Genomic DNA, 7,820 nt, shown 5'->3' on the forward strand with positions numbered 1-7,820 from the left:
GGAGCTTAAAATAATAACGTAATCAGTGCATCAGCACTTTGTTAAAAAGAAGTAAAAACGGCGTTAAGTTCAACCACGCCGAACTTCTTTACCAATCACCACAATTTATATTGAAAACAGATTTTAGCCATTTCGGTTGGATAATGCGGCTGAAACCTCCAAGGGCGACTAAATACCAAATATAGCCATATCGGTTGAATAATGCGGCTAAAACCTTGCATATACTGAAAATCGGGAGGTATCGTTCTATGTAGTCTATATAAAAACCTAAACATGTACCGAATAGTCTATGTGGGAATGTCTTCTAACCACAACTAAGAATAAATACCAAATTGTAGCCATGACGGTGGAAAACCTACAAACTGTTCTATGGTAGCTATATCAGAACGTGAACTTATACCGACAAGTCTCTTCAGGTATATTTACGACCCCCGACGGAGACCAACAACCATTTCGGTGGGAAAATTAGGCAAAACCTCTTTACTATAGAAAATCATGAGGTACCGTTCTATGAGAGCTTTATCAAAAAGTGGACCTGTAGCAACAATTCTCTGCAGGAGTATTTACGACTACCTACGGACACCAACAAGTCAAATTATAGGCATTTCAGTTTATTAATTTGGCTGAAATCTTGAAAATACCCAACATCGGGTGCTTTATCAAAAACGGTACACAAAATGGGATGCTTATACCCCAAGGAAGACTACAGTTGGTACAGTTCCATGGGGATTATTCAAAACGTGGACCGGTATAGCCTATTTCCAATACCAAACATCCTAGGAGAAATTCATTACAAAGTTCAATGTTAAATATTGTGGGCTGTATCTTGATTTCAGCTGAAGAACATCGCTACATTAACCCATTTTTATTCTGATCAAAAAAAAAATCGAAATGTTATAAACGGAAACAAAAAGGTAGTTTTACTCTTCATCTTATGGTGGAGGGTATAAATCTGGACATACAATTACATGAGAGTTTTGCTAAAAAATTTATTTCATGAAGCTTCAAGAAGAATGCATAGTAACATCAGTTCGGTTCGAAAATCGCGACATTTCATTCGATTATTCTATTTGTAATTCAAATTATTCCATTTGTAATTCGATTTATTCCATTTATAAAAAGGAAAGGAACAAATGGAATAATTCGGATTACAAATAAAATAGTTCGAATTACAAGTAAAATATGTCGAATTACAAATGGAATAATTCGAATTACAAATATAATAATTCAAATTAAAAACAGATAAATTCTAATAACAATGGAATAATTCGAATTACAATTGACATGTTTCGAATTACAAATGCAATTCTCGAATTACAAATAAAATGTTACGAATTAAAAATGGAATTCTCGAATTACAACTAAAATGATTCGAATTGAATCTGAAAAGGTGTAGATATATAAATATAAATGTTTACACGGAAAACTAAAAACGGGCCAGCAACGCGGACCGGGTCAGCTAGTAATTTTGTAAAAAAAAGTTCCAGAGCTTTATGATTTGTCTTTTTTGACACACACTGTTACTGTGCAGACGTGTTTCTAACTCGCTCTTAATAATATATCAATTCTCGCTGTGTTACCATCGCATACATCATAAAAAAACGAAAAAAAACTTTCTTAGTTGTTTCCCAGATTGGAATTCTTTAAAATATTACCAATTTGTACAACGGTTGTTGTGTTTTTTGCCAAACAAATAAAAGCAAATAAAAACATTTTTTCTCTTCGTTTATCCTTTGTGCGTTGTCCGTAACAAACATTACATCGTGTTCTAAAAGCTTTGGCTGATAATTGTCAACATCAACATTGTGTCAACTCATCATTTCGTTTTATGCTGCTACGAAACATATGCTTGCGCCTTTAACATTTTTTTTTTTTGGTGAGACGATTCTTACAACACCTAAAGCTTTATTACACACGAGCTTTTATGTTAACTTATTACACTGCTGCAATTTTACATAAGTACATACTATGAGCTGTTCAAAGATTAACTGCCAGTACGCATTAACTGATTATCCAATGGTATCATGTTGGCTTTGCCTCGATACTTATCATGTCAAATGTGTTGAACTAGCTGCAAAAACTGCTGACAACCTAAGAGAGAATAAAGGCTTGCGGTGGTGTTGTAGTAAATGTCGTGTATATGATACGGAATTCTTTTCATTCTTCAAGAAAACTCGGGAGGAGTTCAATATAATAAGTCTCGACCTAAATTCATTAATGGATAGGTTCCTAAAGTACAAAGAAATGTTTGATAATAAATCATGCCTTGAACAATTCCTTGATTCTCCAGTTGATTCAGAGCGAAAAAGGAAGAAACCCTCTGATAATGCTGCTGGTGTTCCACAAAGTTATTCTAACTCCTTAAATATTCCACAAATTAATATTGATGATACCCCATCGAAGAGTAACTCCAGAGTAACCGAAAATAACGCTGTGTCATCTGAAATGACACCGTCATGTTCAAAATCCTCGAACACTTTTTATTCGCCTCAGGCTACTCCCAGATCTCAAAATAGCCACAGTCCTCCCAATTCCCAAGGTCTAATAAAATTGAAAGTATTTGAACCAAAACGTGCAATATTTGCTGCCCGCTTTGCTGCTGAAACATCCGCTGAATATGTAGTGTCGTACATAAAACACAAACTGAATGATGACGCTGAAATACAAGTTACTAAATTTAAATATGCCCAAAAACGAAACAAAGCATCATTTAAGATTGTTGTTCCTGAAGGTGTATATGATAGAGTATTAAATCAACAATTCTGGCCAGAAAAAGCTATTATACGTGAATATATCTTTAAAGATGTTCCGAAGACTGATATAGTGTACTTACCAAATGTTCCATCAAAAAACTAAATACTCCATCTTCTGTTATCAATTACAACACTCCTAACTTCAATATAGTGTACCAAAATGTTAGGGGTTTAAATTCTAAATTGTCTTCTTTGTTCATTGATAGTTTCGACTTCAACCACAATTTGTTAGCATTAACAGAAACTTGGCTAAAGAACAATATTTACGATACTGAGATTTTATGTCACAATTTTCAGATTTTCAGACGCGATCGTGATGACATTAATAAAAACAGAGGCGGGGGAGTTTTAATAGCTGTCTCTTCAAAATATGCCTCTGAAGAAATTTCATTCCCCTTTTCGAATGATATTGAAATAGTTGGTGTAAAGGTACATATAAATAGATTGTCGATTTTCGTCACATGTTCATATATACCTCCTTGTTCAGATATAGACATTTATAAAAAGCATGTTGATTCTATAAAGTTTGCCTTTAAGGCAGCAAAACCATCTGATATACTGATTGCTCTTGGAGACTTTAATATACCAAATATTATGTGGATTCAAAATACTGATGGAAATGATTTTTTGCCCACAGCAATGAATAAAAGTGCAAATGATTGTATTAATCTTCTATTGAGTTCGGGTTTGTCCCAAATCAACAACATTTATAATCACTATGGTAAACTACTTGATCTTATATTTGTGAGTCAACCGAATGATATTTTACTCTCGCAGACCGATCCAATATCACGACCGGAAGATAAACATCATCCTACCATAAAAATTCACATTCCATTATCTTCTAAATTTTCGCACAATGCCAAATCCAACACACATAGCTTCAAGTATAATTTTAGGAAAACTGATTATCGTCAATTGAACTTATTATTGAGTTCTGTTGATTGGAACATACTCTACTCATTAAAGTCGCTAGACGAAATGCTACATATGTTCTATTGCATTCTAGAAGACTTGATATGCAAGACTGTCCCTAAAAAAGAATTCTTTAGAAGTGCTGGTCCTCCCTGGAATTCTAAAACATTGCACTGTGCAACACTGGAAATGCAAACAACTTCTAACGGACATTTTCTGAAAGTACATATTGAGACTACAAAAACCTTAATTGGGTTTTGTGTTCTTAGATCGGGTTTAGATTTTATGGCCTCATCTAAACAGACCTAAAATGAGCCTTTTTTCCAGTAATCGGACCTTTATCTCCGAAACTAATAAGAACTTTGCTTTGCAGTCTTCAGCCATATTGTAGCACTAAAGTAGTAGAACTTATGTGTCAAACAGATGAACTAGGAAAAGCTGCATCTAGCGCATCAAACTCGTTAAAATATAAACAAGTTTACATAATTTCTGAAATTCTGGTTAGTAAAAACTAAACTGTTGTGTGTTTAAACTAGTAACCATTCTAAAAATTTTCCAAATAATGTGACCATCAATTCTTCAGAACATTCTGAAACTCTAAAATTGTTATTTCACGTTGTTTAAGCGGTATTTCATAACATACCTTTTACAAAACTTATTTCAAACAATGTTCACACAGGCTGTTTATTCTCATGTTGGGGATTTCAATGAATTATTGAAATATTTACCAAATTGTTGTTGAAAAATTTGCTATAAACAAGGCGATAGCGGCATTTTACAACAATATAATGTTCTGAAGAGTTGTGTATTACATTCCAGAGAATATTTTCCCAAAAGGCAAAATTAAAAAGAATTTAACATTTTGGGAGATACGCTGCGAAATATACACAAATTATAGAATTTTTAGATGTATTATAAAATTTGAGGCAATAAATGCAGTTTTTCGAGTTCACTATTCCTCCAAATATTTTCTTCTTGTTCTTAACTACAAGTTTGCTGCAGATGTCAAAACAAGATTCGTATTGGTTTCAGAGATACAGCGCCCGATTTGTTTTAAAAATTCGATCTTTAACCATGTTTAGATAAGGCCATAAAAACCGAACCCGATCTAAGAAAACAAAACCCAAATATGGTTTTTGCCTATTGGTCCTCTTCTTTCATAAAATTCTGGACAGAAGTTGTTTGCACGCGATTGGCTCAAAAATGTTGCACAGTGTTGTCAAAGTTGAAAAACAAAAAAAATAAGTTATACAAGAAATTTAAACGTAGTGGTTCATCTTTAGATTATGTACAGTATTCAATTGCTAGATCGAAGTACATGCTAGCTAATAAACAACATTACAACAATTATATTTCAAAAATAAAGAACGAGCTTCTATCCAATCCTAAATCCTTTTATGATTTCATTAATAAAAAGCGACGTTCAAATGTGTTTCCCAATATCATAAAATTTGATGGAATTATTGGTGAAGATGATATTAGTATCGCCAACATATTTGCTTCTTTTTTTCAAACTACTTATTCCACAAAGACCCATGTGGACAATTATCATTATCCTTACTCTATTTCTGAAGCTAATTCTATAATTGTAAAACATTTTGATACTTCAATGGTGTTAAATAACCTTAAACGTCTTAAATGTACAACTTCTACTGGGACAGATGGAATTCCACCATGTATACTAAAAAATTGTGCAGAAAATTTAGCCCTTCCTCTAACCATTATGTTCAATATGTCTTTAAATACAGGGTTTTTCCCAGAAATATGGAAAGAATCCTACATTGTTCCCCTTTTTAAATCAGGTAGTAGAGAAGATGTGTGCAACTACAGAGGCATCGCCAAACTTAATGCCATACCAAAATTATTTGAAAAACTGGTGACTGATTTGATATCCTTCCAAGTATCTTCTATTCTTTCGAGATACCAACATGGATTCCGTAAAAATCATTCTACTGTAACAAATATTATAGAACTAACCTCGCTGGTCAATGAGGGATTTAGATTCAAAAAACAAACCGACTGCGTGTATACCGACTTTAGCAAGGCCTTCGACAAAGTCAATCACAGTCTGTTATTGCTAAAGTTACATCGCATGGGTTTTAGTAGTTGCTTGATCAAATGGATAAAGTCATACCTACTTGGTAGAGTACAAATTGTTAAATTTGGTAATGCTACTTCCAACAAAATTTTTGTAACTTCTGGTGTACCACAAGGGAGTCACCTTGGACCCGTAATGTTTTCGCTATTCATCAATGACATGCCAAATGTTATACGCCACTCAAATGTTCTAATGTATGCAGATGACATCAAAATATTTTACTCTTTTAAAGTTCCTTCCGATCAACTTAATTTGCAACAAGATCTCAACAGTTTTTACCAATGGTGTAATATAAATTTGTTAGAACTAAACATTAAAAAATGCAAACTTATGTCATTCTATAGGATACAAAAAATTGACTCAAATTACTATTTGAATGATTGCATGTTGGAACCTGTGGCTTCTATAACAGACCTGGGTATCCTTTTGGACCATAGATTGGACTTTAGAAATCACATTTCGTTAGTCATAAATAAAGCATATAAAAGTCTGGGCTTTATCAAACGATGGAGTAAAGAGTTTTCAGACCCATCTGTTACTAAGCAATTATACATTTCCCTTGTACGCAGCACATTGGAATATGGATCGATAATATGGGATCCCGCGTATACCATCCATTGCAATGCAATTGAATCCGTACAAAAACAATTTTTGTTGTTCTGCCTTAAAAATCGTGGTTGGAATGCACAAACCTTACCATCTTACGAATATCGTTTAAATTTGTTGAAACTACCTACTTTAAAAAGCAGACGTTCGATGTTAAATGTCACATTCTTATTAAATGTTATACAAGGCAAAATAATGTCAGAGTTTATTTTAGATCGAATATCTTTAAATGTACCTTTTCGACCATCTCGTCAATATAATTTTTTTCAGGTGAATTACTACACATCTAATTACGCTAATAACGACCCTTTACGGCGTCTTTTTGTCGAATTTAATAAATTTTACCATCTAATAGAATTGTCTGAAAATCGTGACTCGATAAAAAGAAAATTAATTCTATTCTTAAATTCATTGTAGTCATTGAAATGTATATATGTATGTAGTATTTAATTTAGTCTGTAAGGATTTTGTAATCTATAGACTTAATAAAATAAAAAAAAAAAAAAAAAAAGAAAAAAAAAAAAAAAAATTTATTACATATTCACGAAGAGGCTAAATTACATGGAAGTTTGGAAGGTATAAACGCATTCAAGTACGAGAATCACTTACAACTAATAAAGAGAAGCGTAAAAAAGTAATTTTGTAACTGTTCAACTTTATAACAAACAGGTAGAGCAAAGTTTGATTAATAACAGTATTTAAGAAAACGTAAATACAAATTTTTCTTACGGAAAGTGGGAAAATGGAACATTTGAAAGTTTTGAATCTAAGTGCTTCCTTCTCACCATTAATGCACCGGATAATTTTTGCTTAATTGTCAAAGTTATAAAATTACTGAAAAAAAAACAATTTGCCAATTTACCAACAATTTCCTACTGTTACCGAAGCCAAAATTTACTTTGTTTCAACAACATGTTGTACAATCAAAAGACCGCGTACTAAAGCGACAAAAGGCATTACAAACCCGTTCCGTAAACATAGTGAACACCTGAACTTCCGTTTTAGTTATAAGTATATATGTTGTAAACAATGTTTTCGATTAAATATAAAAATTCAATTTAGAAATACTTTAAATTAAATGACTTAGAATTCTACACACGTGAAGTACAAATATTTTTATTTTATTATCTATGTACAAAGTACAAATTCCAAATAATACTTTTTGAATTACTCAACATACAGAACACCTGAAGTTCCTTTTTAGTTATATATACTTATGTTGTAAACAATGTTTTGGATTAAATATACAAATTCAATTTAGAACTACTTTAAATTAAATGACTTAGAATTCTACACACATGAAGTACAAATATTTTTATTTTCTTATCTATGTACAAAGTACAAATTCCAAATAATACTTTTTGAATAACTCAACATACAGAACATTAGTAATATATACTTATGTTGTAAACAATGTTTTCGAATTAATATACAAATTCAATTTTTTC

This window comes from Musca autumnalis, unplaced genomic scaffold (genome assembly GCF_047663935.1).
Source record: "Musca autumnalis isolate F117 unplaced genomic scaffold, ASM4766393v1 scaffold_1, whole genome shotgun sequence".
In the NCBI taxonomy this organism is placed as follows: Eukaryota; Metazoa; Arthropoda; class Insecta; order Diptera; family Muscidae; genus Musca; species Musca autumnalis.